An 11218-nucleotide genomic window follows, 5' to 3' on the forward strand; every position below is an offset into this window, starting at 1 on the left:
GCTGTTTTTTTTATTTTATTGTATGAGAGCAAAGAGAGGCGCTTTCAAAACACCTGTGTGGCCCATCTGAATTAAAGATGTTCCCACTGAAATGATTATCAGGCTGTTTTGTAACCGTAAGGTCGCCTTGTAAAACTCGAGCTTCCAATCTCAATATCTGAAGGCAAAACGCGGTAATGTTAAACAACTCGGACCCCGTGACAAACTAAGCCTCTGCTGACTGTTTTCTTTTAGACGTCGAGCAACGCTGAGCGACCTGACATTAAACTGAGTGCAGATATGAGATCGACATCAAGAAAAGAAGCCTAAATCAGACACGTTGTGGACCTAAAAACAATATTAAAAACCCAATGAGATCGTGAATTAGACAGAAAACATACATGTATGCAAGGATCATTTATTTAACTTCATTGTTTGGTGTGTAATGCACGGTGGGTTTGCTTTAAGCATATATACAGTCATACTAGATTGTTAATTTGAACTTTGTTTCCTTGCAACATCTGTAATTGTTGTAAAAAAAAAAAGAGTAATACTATAGAATAAAATAGTTTTGTAATTCCGTAGTATTAATTTATTTATTTTTGTGTATACTTAGATAGTATAATAGCATAAATAGCTTAAATACTACCAGTCAACAAAATAATTGATTTACATATTGGCACTTTATTCGTAGTTCACTGTGAATCATTTTAATGGCCATAAACTAAGAGCTTAATTAGACTCGGGAATGTAAGGGAGTACTATGTGACAAATAGCTGGTTCCACAGAGATCTGTTATAGAACTCTTAGTGTTCCCTCCCTGTACCTGAATTTTAGGATTCCTCCATACTTTGCAAAATGTTCCTTTCTGATATTGTGCTTGCGTTATGCCAGAGCGAAGGAGCTGAAGGTCATCCGCTAACCCCCCGGTTGGAGCCACGGTTGCTCATAAATGTAAACATACGACTTAACAACGTCCCTCTACTTATGTTGGCTGATGATGGGAAAAATGAACTGGGGAATCAACATATTAGCTGTGAATTCGCTGAAGATCCCCAGCAAATGAGCTTTAGTCATTTTGCTGTCTTTATCTTGATAGTAAATCAAATATTCATATTGGATTCGCGGCAGTAGTGCTCAGAGTAGGGTGGGTCTTTTTGACATGCTAAGGGAACACAGATTGCAGATGGACTTGTTGTGTTGGTGCATCAAATGGTAACCTTCTGTGTTTTCTTGTGTTTTCAGCGTTATTAATATTGCTGTCAATATGTTGGGGCCTTAAAGAGACCTGCAGTACCCTATAACAGCAAAACAACTGAAAATACAGGCATGTTGTGAAACAAAGAGCTGATAATGGGTTTGAGCTGGAACATGGAAAGTATCGTGTTGGTGATGGACTTTTTGGTTTCACTCACTCATTCGCCCCAAAATGAACGCCTAAATAATAAGAAAATATCGAGAGGTCCTTCTCTGCTCTTCTAAGAAATGTGAACCGCCTCGAGCGGAGATTCAAAACATGCCCCCTCTTTTCTGACCCCCCCTCCTCTCCCGCCCTCACAGTTTCCATCCAGTCCCTAAATCAAGATCGTTCAAGCAGCATTTTTCCCTCTTTCTCGTAGCAGAAGTTGAAGCGCTGCCCTCAACCATACCTCCAACGCTCTTCTAAAACAAACCAACATTAATATCCAGCATGCGAAGCTGCTGCGATCGGTGAAAACCTGTCACGGGCCTTATTTTATGTTTGTATCAGTCCGAGAGACTTCACTTGTTTCAAGCATTCTTTTAATCAGGCCACAGTCTTAACCAGAATTTCATTTGTCCAAGCAGTGGATGAAGCGATCCACGAAGCCAAAGCTCTCCATTCATTAGACTGTTTTAATGTGCCTGAAAGCAGTTGTGCAAATAAACAAGCTGTTACAGAGAAAAGAGAGGAATCCCTGTGTCTGTGCTGGAACCCAGGAGGGAGCACCATTCCAACTTGGGCCTTTTATCATATTAATCCCACGCAACGTCATCTTGCTGGTCCCCCCAAAAAGGACTTATAAATTGCCTCTAATAGGCTTCAAATCAAGCACTAATTAAAACTGCATTAACCTTAATGAATCAGAAAAACTGAGACCCCAATTTATTGGAGTTGTGTTTATACAAGAGCTGGTTTCAATAATACATGACGCAAGCGGCTGTGTAGGATGAGCCCTTCTTCCTAATGCGAACCTCCTGTGAGTGTGAATGTCTAAGTGTGTGTGCGTGTGTGTGTGTGTGTGTGTGTGTGTGTGTGTGTGTGTGTGTGTGTGCGCGTGCGTGGTGTGTTTTGGCCCTCGTCATCATTACAGGCCTTGTTAGAGGTTAACTTTAGCAACATTCTGGCCTCTTTAGCGCCGCGGAAGGAGACGAAACCGCACGGTGCCAATCAGCGTCACAGGTGTTCATAATTGTCTGTCTAATTGCTTCATTACTGGTGAGGAGGCCTGAGCCCCGTCTGTGCCGCCACCACATCTGGATTTTTGGGAAGCCCTCTCCAGCTCGAATGAGAAGCCTCTCCTGAGTTTTAACATGTATCTGCTTGTTGCCGTGATTTCCCAGGAGCTCCTCATTTATTTGCACGCCGATTCTGCCTCAAACACCTTTAATGGAAATTCCCATGGCTGGTGGGGGTGGAGCGCTTGCGGCAATTTGTTGACGAGGAGTGCTCATTTGTTTAGGTTGAATGGGAAAAGATGTGAGGGAAAAATATGATAATAAAACATGCAAATGATGTCAGTGTAGTCGTTGCCCCAGTTTAGCAGTTTTCCATCCTTCCGTCTTAGTGTTTTTCTGCTCTGTCCCAGTCACTCATACGGTTAGAAGACCCTTGAGATTTCCCCCAAGAGACCTGCTGTCCTAATGAATCAAGCCTCTCCAATACGGGAAGGACCTGAGGGGGGGAAACAGTGATTCTTTATTACTGAGACTTCAGCAAACCTGCCAAACTCACCAAAGGTCCCAATTCACTCGTGTTATGTCAGATTGCTGACCAAAGTCAAAAGAAGACAAAAAGCTACACCTTCATAATGCCTAAATCGTGTGGTGAGGATGGTGATTAGTCAACAGAAAGCAATGCTTCTCCCAAGAAGGAAACAGGCTGTAGATTAGGCTGAGGTCACCGGCGTTAATGAGACATTTAGCATGCCATTCTCAGGAAGTGCCGCAGAAACCTCCCCTCCCAGTGGGGAGAGCTCCAGGACGCCCCAGTGAAACGGTACGTGAGGGGACCGAGGCTCGACCTCAAACCTCCAGTCACCTTTGCCCACCCGCACAGGCTGTTATGTATCCGTGCTCTCATCAAGCCCAGGCCTGCACGTGCCAATTAAGTCCCCGCCATATGGATTTCAACTGTGGCTTTTGGCAGATGCTCTCTAACTTGTCGCTCAATCTGGCACGCCAGGGATACGGCGTAACCTTCTGGGAGTTTTTGGGAGATTTCTGTTAGATTTTGATGATCGCTCCTCGTCAGTAGATTGGTGTTTTCCCAAAGGTAAAATTGCAGCTCAGTGTAGATGTTATTTATACTCGAATGTGATCTCGGTCATTTGCAGTGCCAGCAGTCAGTCATTAGAGTGTTTGTCAATTTTCACCTGTGAGATGTGTGCTCAGTTTAGATGAATATTGTGGATTATATTTATCACATTACATCCCGGTTCCTGTGCGCCTGTTGTCAGATGTCGATGGGCATGTCAGTACTTGATTCTCCCTGACAACCTGAGATCCAGACTGCCGTCTCCAGTCAGGCATGCTGAAGTCCTCTGAGAGCTCCCTGGTGTTTCATGTAATGTCAGCACTAAACACAACATGCTAGTCTCGATTTGTATCATGCTATATGACTTGCTAATTCTCTGTCATAGCACAGGAATCCAGCTGTTATGAAGCACTTAGTTGTGACATTATGGGCTCACAATGAGCATCATCAGTTTGAGTTGGCTGTAATTTTTCAGTAAGTCAAAAATATGCTCTGGTTTGCTCTTACAGGCTGCGTGACGTCCTAGCACCGTCTATAACAGACTCCACAGTGACTATTTCAACTCCAAGTGGGGAAATATTTCATGTTCTTTGCAGTTTATGTGCAATAGACTTGGCCAAGGGACAAAAGCAATTGGAAGTGATTTATTTTCTTAAAGTAATTAAATGCCTACTTGATCATTTTGTCTGAGAAAATGTGAGAATGTGGCAAACAAATTAAAGGAGCACTCCATGACTAAACCTATCCCTGGGATTGGTGGAGGCATCACGAGTGAGACATGAGCCAAAACCTTCTTAATCTACACATAGCTACATTTGGGAGTTTGTGAGGAAACAATTCGGAAACATGCATTCTATTTCTGTTTGCGCCCGATTATTAATTTCAATTTATGTAACCCCACTTACTCTTACAGTTTAATTAATGATGCTTGTTATCGGCTGCGTTTAAGAGGTAATGGACAATGCTGAATTTTGAGTGTTTACAGTGCTGGAGAAAAAAAATCCTGCTTTACCCCTTTGTAATGGACTGCCAGCAAACAAGAGATTAACAGTGTTTGTCACTCTTCCTGCAGCTGTGTTATAATGCAAAGTAAGTATGGGATGGGATGGGGGGGGAGGCATTAAGCACATAACTTTGAAATGGTGACTTGAAATAGCCACCACGGTCAGAAGAACTGGCATGGCACCTCCGTCACCTAATCCATACCATAATTCCCAATCTAATTAGAGGAAGGCTCAGTGTTATAAGAAGGAAGAACATAGAGCGCCCAGAAAAGGGAGGACATAAGAAGTGAGCGGAATAGAAAGGAGAGGAGGAGGAGACAACAAGCAAACAGTGAACAGAACAGGTAAACATGACTGGCTGTGTGCACATGCTTAATCTACTCTGTGTGATTACTGACGGCAGGAGCCGTGGAAATGTGCCCAACACTGAAACATATTTCAGCTATAAATGATGCCAGCAAGGTGACTGGGTGGAAGAACTCATTTGCTTGAGATTTTAGTCTCATTATTTCATAGTAATAGCAAAGCAAGCTTTGAAAAATAAAAAAATAAAATACTCAAATAGTCCAACACACTCAAATATTCCACTTAAGAATCAAATCAATCAGCAAGCCACGAATAGAACTTTAAATAGCATTTTCAAGAGGCAGCTTTATTACTGTAAGACCTGCAGATCTGCCAGTTATTCATGTCAACGTTACTATTTATGTTTTTTACTTCTTGCAATGCCACATGGTTATTTCATGAAGCTTTGGGGCCAGTTTTGTTTGTATCATATGCATCCATAAAGAAGCAACGCTTTAAGTGTATTACTTGTGTGAAACTACAACAAACTGCAGTTTGTTTAAACCACAGTAGTCTGATTTTCCATTCCTTCACCAAGGCTGAATTTAAATTGAAAAAATAAAGTAAAATCAACACTGACACTGTTACAGGACCTTACTGGTAGTTATCCTTAGCCATTTTTATCCGTTATTTGCTTATTTTTTTAATAAAAGAAACCCAATTAGGATCCGAATAAGTATTGTTCTACTTTGTCATACTTACTGTATGCTGTACATGAATTAACATCTAACTCTAAACGTGTAAAAATGTGTGCTTAATCAAAGCATTTTGGATTGAGCATCACAGATTTGAGTCACAATATGTAAGAATTGAAACACTTGCATTATTATTAGTGTAACCAGCTTTATAAAAGAGTTGAAACATCCACCTTGAACATAACAGGCTAAAAATACCTCTGTGCGACTTTTTACTTCTGACCACACACGCTGGCGTTCTCACTTAAAAGGTTTTGAGTACTTCTACTAACTGATAACACTGATAACAAGTTTAAGATGAAGCTCTGACCAATTCAGAGGGGATTTATGAACGTTAAGCGGACAAGGATACGTATATTAGAATTAATAGGATAATAGCCTTAGAATGTTAATGAGTTAAGCTTGTATGTTTTTAATTTCACAAGACTCAGTAGACAAAAGTAAGCCTCCTGCTAACACATTTTATAACTTTGTCTTAGTATTGTTTCAGTAACCATAATGCCTGATTCAAGAGCACACACTTTATTCTTGAATTCCTGCCTCCTTCGGGTCTCTGTGGAGCATTACTCAAACAGCAAGAGCTCAAAATAAAAACCAAAGTGTTACAAAGAGCAGGAAAATGTAGCGCACGTGCCTAATCTCTGTTTGTGAAACCTAATGTTTCCCCCCCTTTCATCTGGACAAGATGAAGTCATTTGAAAAAGCCTGGCCCTGCTCGGCTTCAAAGTGTCTGTTTGAGGTCTCAGACTGGACACTTGCTGCAGGTGCAGTGTTGGAAACACTGATGCAACACCAGAAATGTTCAGCCCTGTTCCATACGGGAGGTGTGTGTGGGGGGCATGGCACAGGGGAGCAATGAAGTCACCTCATGCGCCCACGTGGATGGACAGAAATTCAAATTTCCAACATTTGAAGACCTTTCAGAACCGAACTGCATAAAACGAAGTGGTGAGATAAGATGCCTCCCCTGGGTGGCCAGGTGAAAGCAATAAAAAAAATCTCTCGGCTGCTTTTTCAGATACAGTGAGGCTACAATAAGTTAGCTGAGGATTACGCTGTTAAATAGCCAGAGGCTCGGCTTGTATCATCAGCCGGGATAACTGCACTATTGCATACTACACAATCATGCATTGCCAGTAATGCGGTCTGTTCTATGAATTACATTCACGGGGAAGTCTGTAAACTCCCCTGTGATGTATCTTTGTAGGTTAAAAAATTAAATACACTGATCCACAAGTAAGATAGATGTGCTTACCAAGGTCAAGGAGGCTCCCCAGCGTAATTACACGACTACCAAACACAAAGGCCATTGTTATTGGACAAGTATAATGCCGCACATTACCAGAGCAATACAGCTGTTTCTATCAGCGAACACTAGCTAGGGAAGACATAGGGCGGGCATCAATTTAGCCTACTTATCTAAAGTCTCTAATTACTTGGTTTATTTGATAAACAGAACAAGGAGAATCCTTAAATGATTCTGCGAGATCCAAAGGGGATTAATTTCTTACTCCTTGAAAAACAAATCACTGGTAGAATCCCATATTTCACTCTTTAATCACGCATTAATTAGGAGCAATAGGGCACCAGTTACACTTGGCATTTGGTGAGATTGGAAAAGAAAAAAAGGGGGCCTGCATTAGCCTCTCCAGAGGAGGAGGCGAGCACATCAGGCTAAGACAAAGACGGCGCAATCAGACAGAACAGCAGGAAGTGTGAGTTGGGAGAAGGGGGATCTGAGCTTTTTCAAGCCCCATTCCCACACAAAGTCCTCAGGCAAAAACTCCAGCTGGATACTTGACAATGATCTAACAGTGTGGATGAAATGTTTTATGATGGGTTATAATGTGTTGTTTTTGTGCGGGTCTGTAAAAACACATCATTACTCATGTCATGTGCCGTCCTCCCAACTACCACAAGTGTCTCTGTAGCGGCCACGGGCAGAACAGATAACACCGTCGAATACAACTGAAAGGAGTTTGAACAACAAACAAAAAAGTCACCAAAGTGAAAGAGAGCAACAGATGAACCAGTCTGTAAGATCAGTGACGGTGATCAGTTTGTTTTTGAGCATTTGAAAGAATTGTGGAACAGACTTAGAAGTGACCAGAGGGGAGTCAAACTCTGGCTGGCAGGTTCAGCTGGAAAAGAATAGCACTCAGGGAGAAAGGCTTAGTACAAAGCAGGGGCTAAACACCTTGACTGTGTCTACATGCATGGACTGACTTAATGAATGTCCAATTAAGGCTTGTTTGAGCTACGCTATTTACAACCAGCTCACGAAAACAAAGCCAGTAAGGACTCGTTCAACAAACAAAAAAACCCATTTTTTTCTTCTACTTGTAATAGCACTGGCAGTCATTTGTATTTGTTTGTAACTTGTGCTTTACCGAGTGGCTGCATACTCGTTTACATCAAACAGACGTGAAGGACCAGCGCTGACGAGAGCCCCCCTACTTGGTCTCCTTACGTCATCACGGTTTGAACAAAGAAGCACTTGAACACGCCACAAAGAGAACTTCCAGCTGCTGGCCAGGAAATCCAAATCATGCCTGTGCAAGAAAGACATGGCTTACCAGCGCAGAAAGGGGCGGCTGGACATGCGTATACAATAAGAACAACAGAAAAAACAACAACTAGGCAGCGTGTGCTTTGTGTTTTTCTATAATTACAGACAGAACTGGTGTCTGTTGAGTCCCAGTGATCAGGTGGTCTTCGGCTTCCTCGCTCCACGTGGACGTGTGGTCTTAAAAGTGTTGCTCGACGTGTCAAGTTAGCCGCTTTCTGTCGTCACTGCTGCCCTCCTTCTCGTGCCCTCATTCGCTACACTGAGCAGCCAATCACAGTGAGCTCTCTCACCAACAGACATGATGCAGATTCTGCATGTCTATATATATATATGTATATCCTACACTGTAAACCCGGAATTTGTTTTCAATTAAACATTTTAGTGTTCATTACTTATTCTATTATGTTTTGTAAAAATCTATGTAATTACTAAATCAAATTAGTTCTTTGGATTAGAAATGTGAAAATATACACTGCAATGATCATGTTAAGCAGAGATTACATATAAAGTTACGTTCTGTGAGGGAGGGGCGGAGCCTATTTGAAGTTCAACTGAGAGTCAAGACCCGTCCTGTGTGAGAGCGTGACCAGCTCGATTTTTGGAGAAAACTGAATTGTGTATTTAAAAATAAACTGTGGATGTTTTAAAGTAGTTTTAACGACACTAAGTAGACGGAAGAGTGTGTAAAGCAATTATTAAGATCGGTCTGGTTGCTAAACGTTTGCTAAAGGTTAGCTTAGGACTGCACCAGTCTTAATTCATTATTGCTGCAGTGAATTATTTGTGTTAATTTTTATTTGTTAATTTCAATGTTTTCTGAAATAAAATAACTTGAACAATTTAAAAGTATTTTTTAATTTCTTCCTTCCCATACAAATTTCTTTTTAAACAATATATTGTGGCGTGCTTTGGGTGTGTTGCCGCATTGCATTATGGGTGCTCTCTGTTCCCCGTTTATGTGCTGTATTTAGTGCTGTGGTAGAGTTTGTATGTGTTTTATGTTTATGTTCTGTACGCAGTGACGGTGTAGTACAAGGTTTTTGTTCGTGTTGCATTTTAACTAAATCTGCACCATAACTGAAAGTGGTGAGATAGAAAGTTACAACCACTTGTTCGAATACATGGGGGTTGGTTGAAATTCACTATTGTTCCTGTGAATTGTCTGTCAAGATAAAAGTGCTTATTGCAGGAGGAAGTCTGGACTAAGCCTTTTCTTGCCTCCACCTCTACCATTACTACAATGGTATATACAAACTCCAAATCAAAACAGTATAAGTCATTAATTAAAATTTGAAGACAATACATTACTTATATCAACAAATGATGTTAAGAAATGCTTTTATATATATTTATGTGCATTTGACCTAAAATGGTTGGCTAGACCTCAGAAAAGAGATAAGTTATGTGAACTAATGGTTTTGAGTAAAGGTTACTAATGTAAACTTGAATATGTCTAAGTTATCTATGCCAATACAACTTAAAAGGTTTAGTTTCATGTTTTGTAAAAACTTAAACGGGATAAGGCAACGGGTTTCCACGCGATTTTCTAGTAAACTCAACTAGTTCGGGTTAAGAGTGTATGCATGTTGGCTCTGCTATACATCCACAAACTTTTTTTCTTTTTAAATCCAAGACTGGGAAAGTACTTTCAAACACACTGGATCTCTTACAGCAACCCGAACCAACTACTTCTAAATGTCGATTATGTCTTTGCTCAACGTCTTCTGGTCGACCCTTTATCTGAGATGAAAACCGTATCAAACGCAACGAACAAAATGAGCTATAAAATGCGTTTTGAAACCATTTTGCTCTCAGGCTGTTTTCTGATTCCACGAGCTTAAATAAAGAGGTAGCTTCTCAAGCAATCTTGGTCTTGTTTGTTTAACGTAATTACTACTTGTCCTCCCATCCTGCCGGCCCAGATGATGCATGGAAATTACCATTCCCCTACTTCAATCAAAGCAGGAAAAAGAAAAGGGAGAAAGGGGGGAACAGAGGCGAGCAGATGGGAGGGGGAGGCGGTGGGAGAGGAACTCTGTGAGACACACAGAGCTCCCTCCCTGCATAACAAGAAAGGGCACTGTCTCTGATTAATTAGCTGGAGTTGGTAATCAGTTTAATAAGACTGAAGTTGATGGTGAGAGGTCCCCTTTGGCACAGCCATGCTAAGCTTAGCACTCTGTTCAGGGCCTTCGCTTTCTTCCACCAAGTAAACACGCAGTGTCTATTTACATAAACAGTTGTTTCTTTTTTGTGGGGGGCTATTTTTCCTTCCAAACCGCCTGAAAGCCTAACACCACCGCTTAAGTCATTCCCAACAATGGCAGCAGGAACTGCAGACAAATTCATGAATTTTTCTACATATGAGAACTAATTAAATTGAGGCCTTATTTTTTTTAAATGAATATGGTGTGAGGTACTTACTGGCCCTATGCACACAAAGAGGGTACAATTCAACGATTGAATTCTGGCTCGATAGCATTCAGTCTTTTGCCATGGTGAGCTATACAGATGGCTGGGGTCCTTTTCATTCTGTTCTTTCTTAATGGCAAATCTCATTATTGCAGTTATCACTGTATGGAGAAGAGAACGGAAATGATGGGCCTCAGAGGCGCGCCGTGTGTGGGAATTTGGTACCTGTCTATTGGAGAAAGTGATACTTGATGTAAGGTCAGATCACGGGAGGAATGTCGAAGTAAATTTTGCACAACTGATTCTCTGAAAATATTTTCTTTGTTACAAAGCGTACGGAACACTCGTAGTCGCTGGTTTCTCCATTTTCTCACATGTGCCGCTGAGAGTTGGACTAACCCAGCTCTCATTAGTGCATACTGAATGTAAAGCAGTTTGGCTTAAAGACTGGAAACAGCAACATCACTTTGCTAAATTAATTTTCATGTTTTTATAACCTTAGAATGAGCCGTCAGTAGTTATCTTTGGTCCTTCTACATAGCAGAATGGCCATATTTGCACTGGAGTTAGTGGCTTTAAGTGCTATTTTGCGAGAGGTTTGAGGGTACGCATTTCAGAAAGAGAGGATCGTACCTATTACGTATTTCAAGAACAGGCAACAGTGCACGAATCGACCTTGTCGAAGGAGCAAAAGTAGAAAGAGTCGAAGCAGGTTTGG

The sequence above is a fragment of the Odontesthes bonariensis genome, chromosome 2 (genome assembly GCF_027942865.1).
Source record: "Odontesthes bonariensis isolate fOdoBon6 chromosome 2, fOdoBon6.hap1, whole genome shotgun sequence".
Lineage (NCBI taxonomy): Eukaryota > Metazoa > Chordata > Actinopteri > Atheriniformes > Atherinopsidae > Odontesthes > Odontesthes bonariensis.